Below are 12,973 nucleotides of genomic sequence, written 5' to 3' on the forward strand. Positions count from 1 at the left end.
GACGCTTCTTGGTATCATTCACAGAACAATAATTCACGCACAAGGAAAACGATGGGCGGAATTTTGCTAGCTCTGGAAAAACGACACATTCACGTAAGTTCACTAATGTTTTAATTTGCCGAGAAATGTTTTCATTAAGAGAGGGCGCACCCACCCATTGACGCACACAGAAAGGACAGACACGACAAACGAATGCCGAGACGAAACAGACCGCTTATATCGCCTGTCCTCTGCGTATGTGAATCAATTTGCTCCCCTCTTCTAATGGTCGTTCGAACCAACTCTAGCCCAACAAGAAATCCTGCTCAGAAATGTTTTTGTATCTACTAAATATCTGTAAGTGGCATAACTTCGACAAATCCTGATCACGCGTACGCGAAAAACAGAAGTGTAAAGAACCACTTTCGTGTTAACATTCGCTAAATCCGTCTGTCTTGTATTTCGTAAGTACGAGATCAACTAACAGGCGGATGCATTTGATGTCACCGGAGGACCCAGACTAGGCCAGTATTTTGTAAGGATTCACTACCTTCGATTATGTCTATTTCTTACCTCCGTACCTACAAGTTGCCCGCCCCGCATTGGTTGGGGCTCTGCAAAGCGAGTCCAGGTGTAGCAAGGTGTTTGTGTAAATTGAGCAGTCGTGTGTATGGGTTGCGAGCGTGCGTGCGTGTGGTAACAGTACGACGGCGACCACGTTGAAAATGAACGTATGAGGGCAGCAGCGAGATTTCTACGGCGGCCGTTCGACGCGAGCTTACGACATGGCTATTTTTGTGTTTACATAGGTAGTGGACAACTGCAAGCGAAACACCGGCTGTGACGTCATTAGCGATTACCTGTTCTAAATTCGTATGTACTGTCCTGAGCAATATGAGCGGGAACACGCGAGCGCGTGGCAAATAGCCTCGAACCCGACGTGGGGCGATCGCGGCGGCAGCTGTCGGAAACAAAGTGAAAAGGGCGACACAGTTCCGCTAACTGTTTGCACTCCCGCTTCGCTAGCATTGCTATGAAATGGCAGCTGATTGCGTGTCAACGGTCGCAAGCGATCATATGAGTCGATATCAGTGCGGAAACCACATCCAATGACCCATCAAGCTTGGTAACTACCGAGGGAGAGGCCGTGACGTAGCCTGCCGGGATTCACAGGATTTGCTTATATCTAGGTGGCGTTCGCTGATAATTTATACACCAGTGTTATATTTTCTTTCGTGGAATATGCTTATAAAAGCAGATCACGGCTGTCCGTGCCTAGCAGTCATCTGTGTTTCAGCGTCCAACGATGTCGCGAGTGCCTTTGCATAAGCGGGAAGAGTCGTCGAATTGCCAAAGAAAGGTTACACGCAGCGCAACATTGCTGCCTTGGCAGGCTGCCAGTTGCAGACCGTCAACAGGATAGTCCAAGAATGCCTAGATGAAGGACGCATTAAGGATGCGCCGCACAAGAGGCGACCCTGCGCAACGTCGATGGACCAAGACCTACAAATTGTTTCTGCAGTGAATGAGAAGCCATTTCAAAGGGCGAAGGACGTGCGCAGTACTCTCGACCTAGGAAATGTAAGTGACAGCATGGTACGGCGAAGGTTAAGGGAAGCTGCACTCCGAAGTTGCGTCGCCACTCGGAAGCCCCTTCTCAGAGCTGCCAATAAAACAGCTCCGCTGAAGTTCGCCGTTCGATCCCAGCAGCTAGAGGATGCCGAATTGGAAATATGTCGTCCTCTCCGGCGAATCTACTTTCTCGAGCCACTGGGACCAGCAGGAAAGAGAGTGGCGCATAGAGAACACACGCTTCTGTCCGCAGAACATCGAGGAGGTGGCCGCAAGCGGACGCACCTCAGTAAACGAGTTGGCGGCTATTTCGCGCGACGGCCTAAGTTCCCTTGTAAGCATATCTGGGAGATTTACGAGTGCTGCGTATCGCACATTGCTGGATCTCGGGATGATACCAAATGCATCGAATGGTCCACACCCGGATGGGTACTATCTATTCCGACAGGAGCTGTCTGCGTACAGCAAAGGGCGTGACACATATTTTAGATAAACTAGGGATAATGCGCCTTCAGTGGCGCGTGGCGGGTGCGGACATGAACCTAATAGAGCACGCTTGGGCACATTTGAAGGCTAACCTTCCAACGCTCTCTTTGAACTTGGCGACCGCTGATAACCTGTGGGAAGCTTTACAAGAAGAGTGGAAACGCCTTCAAAGTGACACAGCCTTCGTCGAGGCTCTCTACGTGTCTCTGCCAGAAAGAATGAAGGCCGTCATTCAAGCCGGCGCAGCCATGGCCCGTTATTAGCCCACCCAACGCGCGAGAAAAGGGCGAGCTAATGTTGATATAATGTGGTACTTTTTTATGCGCATTCAAAGAGTGTTACCATGCCGCAAGCACCCAATAAATCTTTTGAACCGACTGCTGCGTGCATCTCTGTTCACGGGAACCAGGATACAGCAAAACAGGTATAAACCACAATACTTTTTTCTTGCTCGTGAAAGCTATCACAGGCGATATCGTCTCAAGCCGGTATCACAACCAGACGTTCCGTGCGTGTCAGAGAGTGAGAGAAAGAAGTATTTTGTACAGAACTATAAGCAACAGTTAGCCACGCTATGAGTGCTATGACCGCCTTATCATAGAATAGCGACCGGTGAAACGGAATCAGCTGATGTGTAAGCATTTCGTACTACTAATGTGGTGTTTCGTGATCGTATGCTGGTCTATTTCGTATAATTGCGACAACGACCGCGAGAGAATCGCGAAACGGAGAACTAGAACCGAACTATTAAGTGACACTTGCACGAAACGGTGTAGAAGAGGCAAGCAGAAGCAATGTTCACTGGTGTTGCGTGTTTCTGTAGTTCCCCGCTCTGCATTCGTCGTTGTTTCTGGCGTAATCTGTATTGAGGACGCTATTCTACATTTCTGCGCTTCCGTTCTTCTTCAGTAAGCGGCTGCGGTCATCTTGGCGCCATTACAGTAAATATGCATGCGCTACGGCAACGCGAACTGCTGCGGAAGGCGGCACAACGTGAACTGATGAGGCAAGCAAAGTACTGCAGGTGGCGGCGCCAGGCGCGCTGATGACGGTCCGGTCATTATAAGCCGTTATCGCTCATTAGCGCCTTATCTATCCGCTTCGAACCATTCTGAACCATGATCAACAGTGCTCCGGCGTTGACTATACGTCTGGCGTGGCGGCGCGGGTACTATATTGAAAGCGATGTTCCATGCCGACAGAGAGTGCCGACGGCAGATAGTTTGACGCGCTGTGTTCTCGCCGCTTATTTGGCCTTAGATATGCGTGGACCCGTATCCTCAAAGTGATCTGCGAAACGGGGAAAGCGCTGCGTGTGTTAAGAGCTCAGTGAGCGTTGTGTTCTCGCCGCGTTCGTTCGCGTTGAATTGACGGGCAGCACGAAGGTAATGTCACTCGATGCTGTGGGCTGTATATCTTATCGCCTGACATAACGATAAGCAATCGTCTTACATGATAGACGGACGGATGGATTTATTGTTCGGTAAGCGTACACTCTAAGTGCCCCTTCTGCCACACAACGATAATCGTCATCTGCTTTGATGCGTTTCCTTTCTTTAACGCTGCGAGCCCGGTATTTTCCAGTAACGAACGGCACGCGCGTTATCAGTATGATAGCATAATCTTCATCTGCCTTGATGGGTTTCCTTTCTTTAACGCTGCGAACCTGGCACTTTCCAGTAAGGAACGGCACGCGCGTTATCAGCATGACAGCATTTCCTGTCGGCAATGCCATCATGCTGATAACGCGCGTGCCGTTCGTTACTGGAAAGTACCGAGCTCGCAGCGTTAAAGAAAGGAAACACATCAAGGCCGATGATGATTATCGTTGTGTGGCAGAAGGGGCACTTAGAGTGTAGCAATGCTTACGCATTTAAAAGTACAGTAATGAGAGCTTGAAGCACACAATCACCCATCCGCCCGACCGTTTGGTTTTATCTCCTTTTCTCGCGCCCGCCGTGAAAGCGCCGGCGCCCAAGTGCGCATCTTTGTCTTCACATTCGGCCACTCTGCGGACCAGAAAAAAAAGAAATACCAGTTCATTTTAAAACTGACAGTTCACTTCAACCATTCAACCGCCAGAACCATTTCTTGAGGCACGACACGTGTACGGCGAAGTTATTTCTTTTACGTCTATCGAGAGTGGCACTCGGAACTGAGGTGCTTACGCGCCAGGTGTTCTCCTATGCGCTCAGTAATGGTGAAGGGCCCTTCAAACGTCGGTAATAAATTCTGGCCTGGTGAGCAGACTCCGCTTCGTACCCACATCTCATCACAGACGTTATACACCAGAGCAGGTGGATGTCGGCGGTCATAGTGGCACTTCTGATCGCTGCTGTTCTGATCTGGTCAAAGACGGACGCTCGTTCGGCGGAGCTGGAGATGGTAACGGGAGCGTGCAGGTTGAGGATCGCTTTCAGCTGTGGCACCTACCCGTAGGCCGTTTCATATGGCGTTGTCCCTGTAGACGTGTGCAGCACCGTGTTAAAGGCGTACGCTGCTGACTACAGGTGAGCGTCCAAGTCGGCTTCTCCTTTTTTCCCTATTTTCGAATACGGAGAGACTCGGGCATGGTCTTTTTTTTTGTTCGTTCGTTCCGTAACGCCATTGCCTGGGGATGAAATGCAGGTGCGTGATGGTGCTGCACCCCTGCCATACTAAGGTAATTCCTTAGTTCGCGACTGCGAAATGTCGTAGCACGGTCTGACATTAATTTTTTTGGCAGGTCACGCCTCCATTCAAACCTTAGCTTCAGGCAATCGATTAGGAGACCGGATGCGAGAGATGGCACAGCGGCCACTTCGACGTACTTCGATGAATAGTCCACAGCCACAATAATGTAGCGGTTTCCTGCTGTAGGGATCGGTAGAGGTCCGATGTAGTCGACGCCAACAGTGTGAAAATAGCTTCTGACTGCGGAATAGGTGTCATTATTTCCACGATGGCATTCTGGCAGTCGCTTGTATTGCTGAGACAGTTCGCAACTGGCGACGTAAGAGCGGACATTGCTTCCCATCTTCGGTCACCAGAAGCGTTCTTGTAATTTGCGGAACGTGGCTCTTTGGCCGATGTGTCCTTCTTCCAGGTGTCATGAATGGATCGCAATATTTCTGATATAAAGCAGTTAGGAATTACTAGGAGTTAACGTTCTTCAGAGTGGTCCTTGTGCCACTGACGCTGATACAGTGGGCCGTCGTGTATTACAAAAGTCAAATTAGTTCCTCTAGCAGCGACTGAGGCGGTGACTGCTGCTAAATCTTAGTCCTTCTCTGGGGCTTTGGAGAGGCCTTGTTGGGAGAAAATCCGACTCCTCGTCTTGGGGCACCCGGTCAAGAGGGTTCTGGGAGAGAACATCGGCGACGTTGTTTAGCCCCCCGGCACGGTGGCACACGTCAAAATCGTACTCTTGCATTGTGATGATCCATCCGGCACACTTGTGCTCCAGCTGCTGTTTGGAAAACAGCCACGTTAATGCAGCATTATCACTCACGACTGTGAACTTCCGCCCAAAGAATAGCGACGCAATTTGTCATCCACATTCCGTACCACTGCAAGAGAATCATTGGAGTGGTCGTGACGCTCGGTATCTGAAAGTTTGCGGCTCTCATGTGCGACAACACATTCGATGCCATCAGGTTCATGTTGCACTAGCACTCCCCGAGGCCTATCTGGCTGGCATCAGTGTGTATTTTCGTAGTTCAGTCGTCATTTAAGTGCCTTAGTACGGGACAGCGAGTTAACCGCAGTTTGAAAGTTTGAAAAGTGATTTCTTGGGGGCGCTCCATTCAAAACAAACTCTATTTTAAGTAAGTTTGTCAGGGGAGCAGCGGTCGATGCGAAGTGGGGAATAAATCTGCGTAAGTACGAAGCCATACCCAAAAACGACCGAACTGGTTTCAGGCAAGTTGGTGCGGGATATTCCACCACTGCAGCAATGCGCTCCGGGAGCGGCTGGATGCCGTTTGGAGAAATAGTATGTCCTAGGTATGAAATCTTGGAGAGACCAAACTGGAACTTCTCGCGGTTCAACGGAAACCCAGCCTCATAGAGCTTGTGTAGTACTTCGTCCAGATTGCGAAGGTATTCTTCCGTTGCGCCAACGACCAGGATGTCGCCCAGGTACACTACACAAGCTTGGCTCTTCAGAGGCCCTAGCACGCAATTCATGGCACGCTAAAACGTACTAGGAGCCGTGCGCAAACCAAACGGCATGCGGTTAAATTCGTACAAGCCAGAAGGAGTCCGAAAGGCTGTCTTGCACTTCTGTTCTTCAGCGACGTTGATCTGCTGGTACCCCGCGCGGAAATCAAGCCATGAAATGAACTTGGAATGGCCGACCGTATCAATAGCGTCATCAATTGGAGGTAGTGAGTGCGCGTCGCGCCGTACACTTGTTTAGCTGCATGTAATCGACGCAAAATCTCAAAGAACCATTCTTTTTATGATCAAGCACGACGGGAACTGCCCACGGGCTTAAAGAGGGCCGAATGATGCCCGCATCGAGCATTTCACGCACGTGTTCTGCGATCACGGTATGCACCCGTTCCGCGTACCTCCTCAGTGGCACATATATCGGCGAGGGGTCAACCGTGGGTACATAATGTACCAGCAAATTATTGCCTGGGAGGACAACCGTACTATGGGCGAAGAATGCAGCGTGGCAAGCGAGCACCCAGGACAAGATAGGCGAATTTGCAGGCTCACCTGTTGGTGTCGGAACTGGCGTGGAAGTAGCCATGGTGCTCTGGGTCAGAGTAGTAGAAGGGCGGAGCTCAACACTACCGTGGTCGATGATGATTTTAATCTGGCCGGACAGCAAGAAATCCGTCCCCAGAATCATGTCGGCCGGGAGGTCCTCGAATACGGCAACAGCTGGGAAGGATTTTGTACCGGCCGAAGTCGGAACATGAATGTCGAGCGTTCCCACTGGCATAGCGCTGCCTTCTACTCTGTAGAGCGCGGGTTGCGTCCATCGACGGATTATGTCAGGAGCATGACGTTGGTGTAGAAGTGTCCTTTCAGCGCCAGCATCCACAAGCGCCAACAGGTCGTCTATCCCTTCCACAAATATTGTTAATACATAAGATTGGCAGGCCTGGTAATGGATCCGGATTTTTCGCGGATGAGGCCAATCCTTGTCATTGTGGCCAATACGACACAAGAGAAGCAGCCGCGTCGTATGGAGATGGTCAGTTAAGGTCCAACCACCGGCATGCCTGCAGCAATACGAGGGCGCTTGCTATGCTGCAGTTCAGCTGCCTTTCGAGCGAAAACAGAGGTGGCTGCTTACGGAAGCTGAGCAGAAGATGGCAGCATAGGTAGAGTCGACCAACCCGTCGATCCCATACTGGCGAGCAGCAGGAAAGAGCCAGCTGATGCCGCAGTCCTCGGGAAGGTTGACCTTGTCACACCCGTAGAGCGTTACCTCTTCGGTTGGTGCTTGCCGGCGGCCGCGCATGCGCATTAAGCGATCGTCATAGGAAGGGAGCTGGCGGAAAGAAGTCACTAAAGCCGCACTCCATTCGGCCAAGGAAGTATACACACAGCCGCAAACCTGTGCGACGCTTTGGCGGCATCCCCAAGCCGGCTTTCGGAGAGCCGACATCCTCACGTCCTCCGACAAGGCGTGTCGACAGGCTAATGAATTGACTGTGTTTAACCACAACTTTGGATCGTCGTCGAAGCCGCGGAACTCGGGAACTTCCGCGGGAGATGGTGAAGGAAGTGCGCTATGCGCAAGCGCTGTAGGGACGGAACCCGTGTCGTCTTCCAGGCGCTTTGTCAGCGCTGCTATTGCCTGTGTGACCATAGCCATGTCGCTAGAGGCTGCAGTAGAGGGGTTATGGACAGCGTCCGCCGCCGATTAATTAGGCGCTTGAGTCGCGGCAGCGGAATGCACGTCCAAGGGGTCGTGTACGGCGCCCCTTGGCGGTAAAGCGTTTTGCATAGCGACGTGAGGGGAATCCACGACCTGAGAAGTTGGAATGACAGGCGTCGGGGCGGCAAGATGAGAGGCTGAGGAACCGCGAGCGCGTGTCCGAGCGCTGCGGCAAGCGCTGGAGCAGATGCAGCAGGATGCCGGAGGATTCGCCAGCTCCGCAACGCGATTACCGAGGGTGGGTCGTCGAGCAAAGGTTTATTAAAATATGGGGTTTTACGTGCCAAAACCACTTTCTGATTATGAGGCACGCCGTAGTGGAGGACTCCGGAAATTTCTACCACCTGGAGTTCTTTAACGTGCACCTAAATCTAAGTACACGGGTGTTTTCGCATTTCGCCCCCATCGAAATGCGGCCGCCGTGGCCGGGATTCGATCCCGCGACCTCGTGCTCCGCAGCCTAACACCATAGCCACTGAGCAACCGCGGCGGGTTCGAGCAAAGGTTCGTTCAGCGGCTGCGCCATTGTAATGAGAGAGTGAAGCAGATAATCAGCTGTCCACCAGAAAGCCTGGTTTACTTCTATCTTCCTTTATCGCGCCCGCCGTATATGCGCCGGCGCCCAAGTGCGCACCTTTGTCTTCACAATATAGACTGCTTCGAAATTTCGGCCAATGAAGGCAGATAAAGCGTAATGAACGAAACAACAAGAATGTCTGAAGCCACAAGCACGAAAAACAGAGGAATCCATCTACTAACCATCATTCCCATGGTGGTTGAACAATCGCAGCGCCACACTTCCCTCCAGCAATTATTAAAGAAAACGCTGGCCTTCGACAAACGATGCCACAAGCGCTTATATTTCACTGGAATTTTTTTCAGTTTCACCTTGTAATGATGGCGAAAAACCGAAACACAGCCAAAAGTTCGAGACCCCCGTACTCAGAAATTCGCTTTAACTTGAAGCCACGACTTGAAGTCCAGCACAAGATAACGCCCGACGTGAACGCGCCGAAGGCAGGACAAAGATCATTTTTCGCACGATCAAGTCAGGTGTTCTACAGTATCGGAGTTGGCCAAATCGTTGCTTCAAGTTAGGGCGCATTTCTGAATACACGGGGAAAAAGCACTGGAATCATAGTGATGGCAGCTAGCACAATCGTGCAATCTAAACTTTAGGGTCGAGTCTGACCGCTATTTATTCGTCTGTCACCATATAGTCAAGATTAATCGTTGGTGCTCACGGACACTCTAGATATACAACACTAGCCACAGCGGTACCTGCAGGGGCCATGGCGTTGCGCCACAGAACTCCAGGTCGAGCGTTCGATCCCGGTCCCGGCTGCCGCATGTCGATGGGGGCGATATGCAAAGAAACGTTTCCGAAATAAGATTTAAATGGACGATAAAGAAGCACAGATGGTCAAAATTATTCCGGAGTCCCCTTCTGCGACGTCCTAAGGTTGGGGTTCTGGCGCGTAATACTCCAGAATTTTCAGAGCGCAGCTGTTATGCGCCCGTTCCTCCGTTGAGCGTCGGCCTGCATCGGCGCCGTACCTCGTAGCAGAGCGAACGAGCAGAAAGAAAGATGGAAGCGAACGCGAAGATGAAAGAGAGGGCGAGAAGGAAAGTGAAGGAGGAGGCTACAGTGAAACCATGGGGCTGAAAGCGGAAGAGGAGGGAAGGGGAGACGGCCCGCTGATGTGCGAAGTTGCCGGCGGCCACGGCATCTGCAGCCGTGTGGGCGATCTCATCTGTGCTTCCCAGGGGGAGGCACAGATGAGCACAGGCACAGTGGCATGAGGTGGGGAGGGCTACACTCGCCCGCAACGTCAGCTGCTGAGGTCAGTCCGCGGTATCAGCGTTTGTAACGGCAGTCTGCTCCTGCAAGAGGCGAAGACGAGCGGCTTCCAGTAAGGCTCGATATTGCGCTCCCTTCGATTTTGTCGTCGCTGACCACTCGTGCCACTACTTCCTCGCGACGAAGGGCTGCTATCGTCCTCGGTGGAACGAAAGCGTGAAAAGCGTAGTACCGCGCAAGACGGGCTGTGCGGCGACGATGGTTACGATATGGTACCAGAGTAGTGCACGTCGTCTGTATGGAAACAAAGCGCTACATGAACGGAAGTCTGTCAGCGCGTCACCCACGCGCTGCCTCACACGATCTCCCGATTAACGAGGCAGTCGCACCACACTTCGCTCCATTTGCAATATGCCGCACGAGAGAGATTATCCGCGCCAGCGGTGCTACTCCCAGCGTTCTCTTCGTAATATAAGCCGCGTACCTATATATTCATATTACAATATATTGACACGCAAAATGAAAACACTTATAGAGCTGCGCTCAAATGCTGCATTAGGGAGTATCGTAATTGTCAGTGAACATTTTTAAGTGATATACGAAACTATCGGCAACGCCTCAGACGTTTCTTTTGTTATAAAGCTGGAGAGAACGATGAAGACATTTCCGATACTGCAACTATCGATAACTATTTTGCTTGCGCCGAGATATGACTTGATAAGAGTTATAGTTTAATTAAAACGAACACTGGCAACGATTTCAGACGGCGAGCCACATTGTACGTGAAATTCCGGTGATGTAAACGTCCCTGCTTTCAAGCGCCTTAATGCGTGGTTGCGGCAACGCTGAACTCATGTCAAAAGTACATTCCTATTCTCTGCTGTGCAGAGCACATAACCGTGCAACTCTGGTGCTTGCGAACGACGCTTGACGGCGCCTGCTGGTTTACAGGTGGCGAGCCCAGGTATATGCGCGGTCACGCAAATTTGCACACTGTGATAAATGCATGGTTTTCTTACGAGCGCGTTCAGTTTGCAGGAGCCGGCTGCTTGCGCGTTCGACACGGCAGTGAATGTGTTTGCACTACGTTCCATGTCGTTGTCGCATTTACGCATCTGCAATCTCCCGCTTTATTAGCGCACGTCGCGAGGAGCGAACACACGCAGCGCAACTTTGTGGATCTTGCTGGTCGCGCAGGTCTGTGCCGAAGCTGGTAGACGGCAGTTCGTGGCGGGCGGTTCACAATGGGTCCAACGAGGAGATAGTGCGGCTCACGCACGACGGCTACAACTACAGCAGCAGCCCAGACCACGACTGCTTGCTGGATGAAGATATCCTCAAAGATAGAGGACTAGAGCCGGTCAGCCCGTCACAGCGGGCCATGACAGCCTTGAATGTCTTCAACGGGACCCTGCGGCGGGTGGTAGAAGAACTTATGCGGCTCTATAGGCGACATGGTCTCGCATAAATTTCTCACCTACATATTTTATTTTATATACTTCATACACACTACGCATACAACGTTTATTCAGGGTGAAAATAAATACTACAATGTAAATGAATTACAAGGAACGGCAATATTATGAAAATCTTCGCGGTAAGAAATTCCAATCATGCATTGTACATGTAGACAAGGTAACTTCAATGTCTCTCTTCGTTCAGAGTAAGGTGCGAATGCACTACCACGTCGTGTGTCGAATATGTCTGGTCGTTAGGGAGACGAATGGTGAGGATTCAACTGTTAGTTTTTCTAATAAGCACACGAAGGACTCGTAACACGATGAGGACAATGGTGCATAGGGTTCCATGGCGCAAGGGCCAGTAATGCCTAAAGTGCGCCAAACAATGGTGTAATGTATGCGATGATGCAATCATTGACAACGGGCAATGTGCCTGTATAGGGGCATAAAAACAGTAGTAAAAGATTATGCACATCTAGCACACGTTGGAATCTATGTGAAGTGAAGCTTTCATGATGCGGTTAATAAAATGCTATAGATTTGCCCGTTTCGTTCACCTTTGGCGTAAACAGGCGCACGCATGTGCTCACGGTCACCCGTGCTACGCAACGTGGAAAATTTTTTTATTGGCGCAAATTTCCTCATTTCTTCTTATGGCACATGTGGCCACCACATCATAGCCCACTGCCTCGTATAGGGATGTCTAGGTATAGGTGTAGTATAGGTGTCTTGTATAGGTATACCTATGTATCGAAATAATAACCATCATTATCAACATGTGGATGCGCATCACATCCGATCCCTCCTTATGGCTATAGGCCATAGTAGAAGTTCGTAATAATTGTCAACACGCGGTGACCATCTCAAACAGGTACTTGGTGGCGTGCCTTGGTGGCCCGCTTATTGGAAGGCCGGTGGACAAGGCAACGAACGAGGGTCTGTTATCGAAAAGAAAGAGGTACTATATAACGTTGGCGGAGGAATGTGGGGTAGCATCGTGTGTCAGCCGGTTGACGTGTCATCATATGTTCCTTTTTTCGTGGAAGGGACCTGATCGACGGAAGGTCGGGGGGCGGGGTAATTATGTGCTCTATTGGAGGTCAGGGTCACTGATTCCCAAAAGAGACCACTGACCCTGACCTCAGTTTTTCTAATGCAAAACTTCACGGCATGTTCGATACCTTGTTGTAAAACCTGCTGCCAGAATGTGGAGGCGCTGTTATTTGCACGTGTTTCCCATCAACTGCCCCAACGCAGTTGGGGAAGTTCCAGCGGATGCCGAAGTATCATGCTGTGGTTACCCAGTGCTCTGGTCGTGGCTTCTAGAATTCAGAAAGAGAAACGCACACCACAGTGAAGGAAAAGTTGTGGATGCTAGTGAGGTGCAAAAACTGATTTTGCTTCTTACTTACTTGACTTCAGCCCTTTTACATTACTTCACAATTCTCTTTATTTTGCTGCATCTATGGCTCTTTAATATGTATCAAACATACGCGCTACAAAACAAGAGGTCACAACAAACTGAGGCAAGCAATACTCACAAGCAAGTAGAGTGGCTCCAGATGATTCTGCAAGTATCATGGATGATAGCCGGCATGTTGATGGCGCCACCCTGAACATAGCCACCTGCTTGATGGCCATTCCCGACAAAAGGTATCTGCGTACAACAAACAAACAGGTGATAACTTGTCTGAAAGCATCAGTGCTGTCACAAGTATTGGAGTACCTTAGAGTAATAGCCAGCCTTTCTTTAGAACTAGGAGGCTCCCGGCAGAGGTTATGACGCTTCAAGTCCTC

The sequence above is a fragment of the Dermacentor andersoni genome, chromosome 3 (genome assembly GCF_023375885.2).
Source record: "Dermacentor andersoni chromosome 3, qqDerAnde1_hic_scaffold, whole genome shotgun sequence".
Lineage (NCBI taxonomy): Eukaryota > Metazoa > Arthropoda > Arachnida > Ixodida > Ixodidae > Dermacentor > Dermacentor andersoni.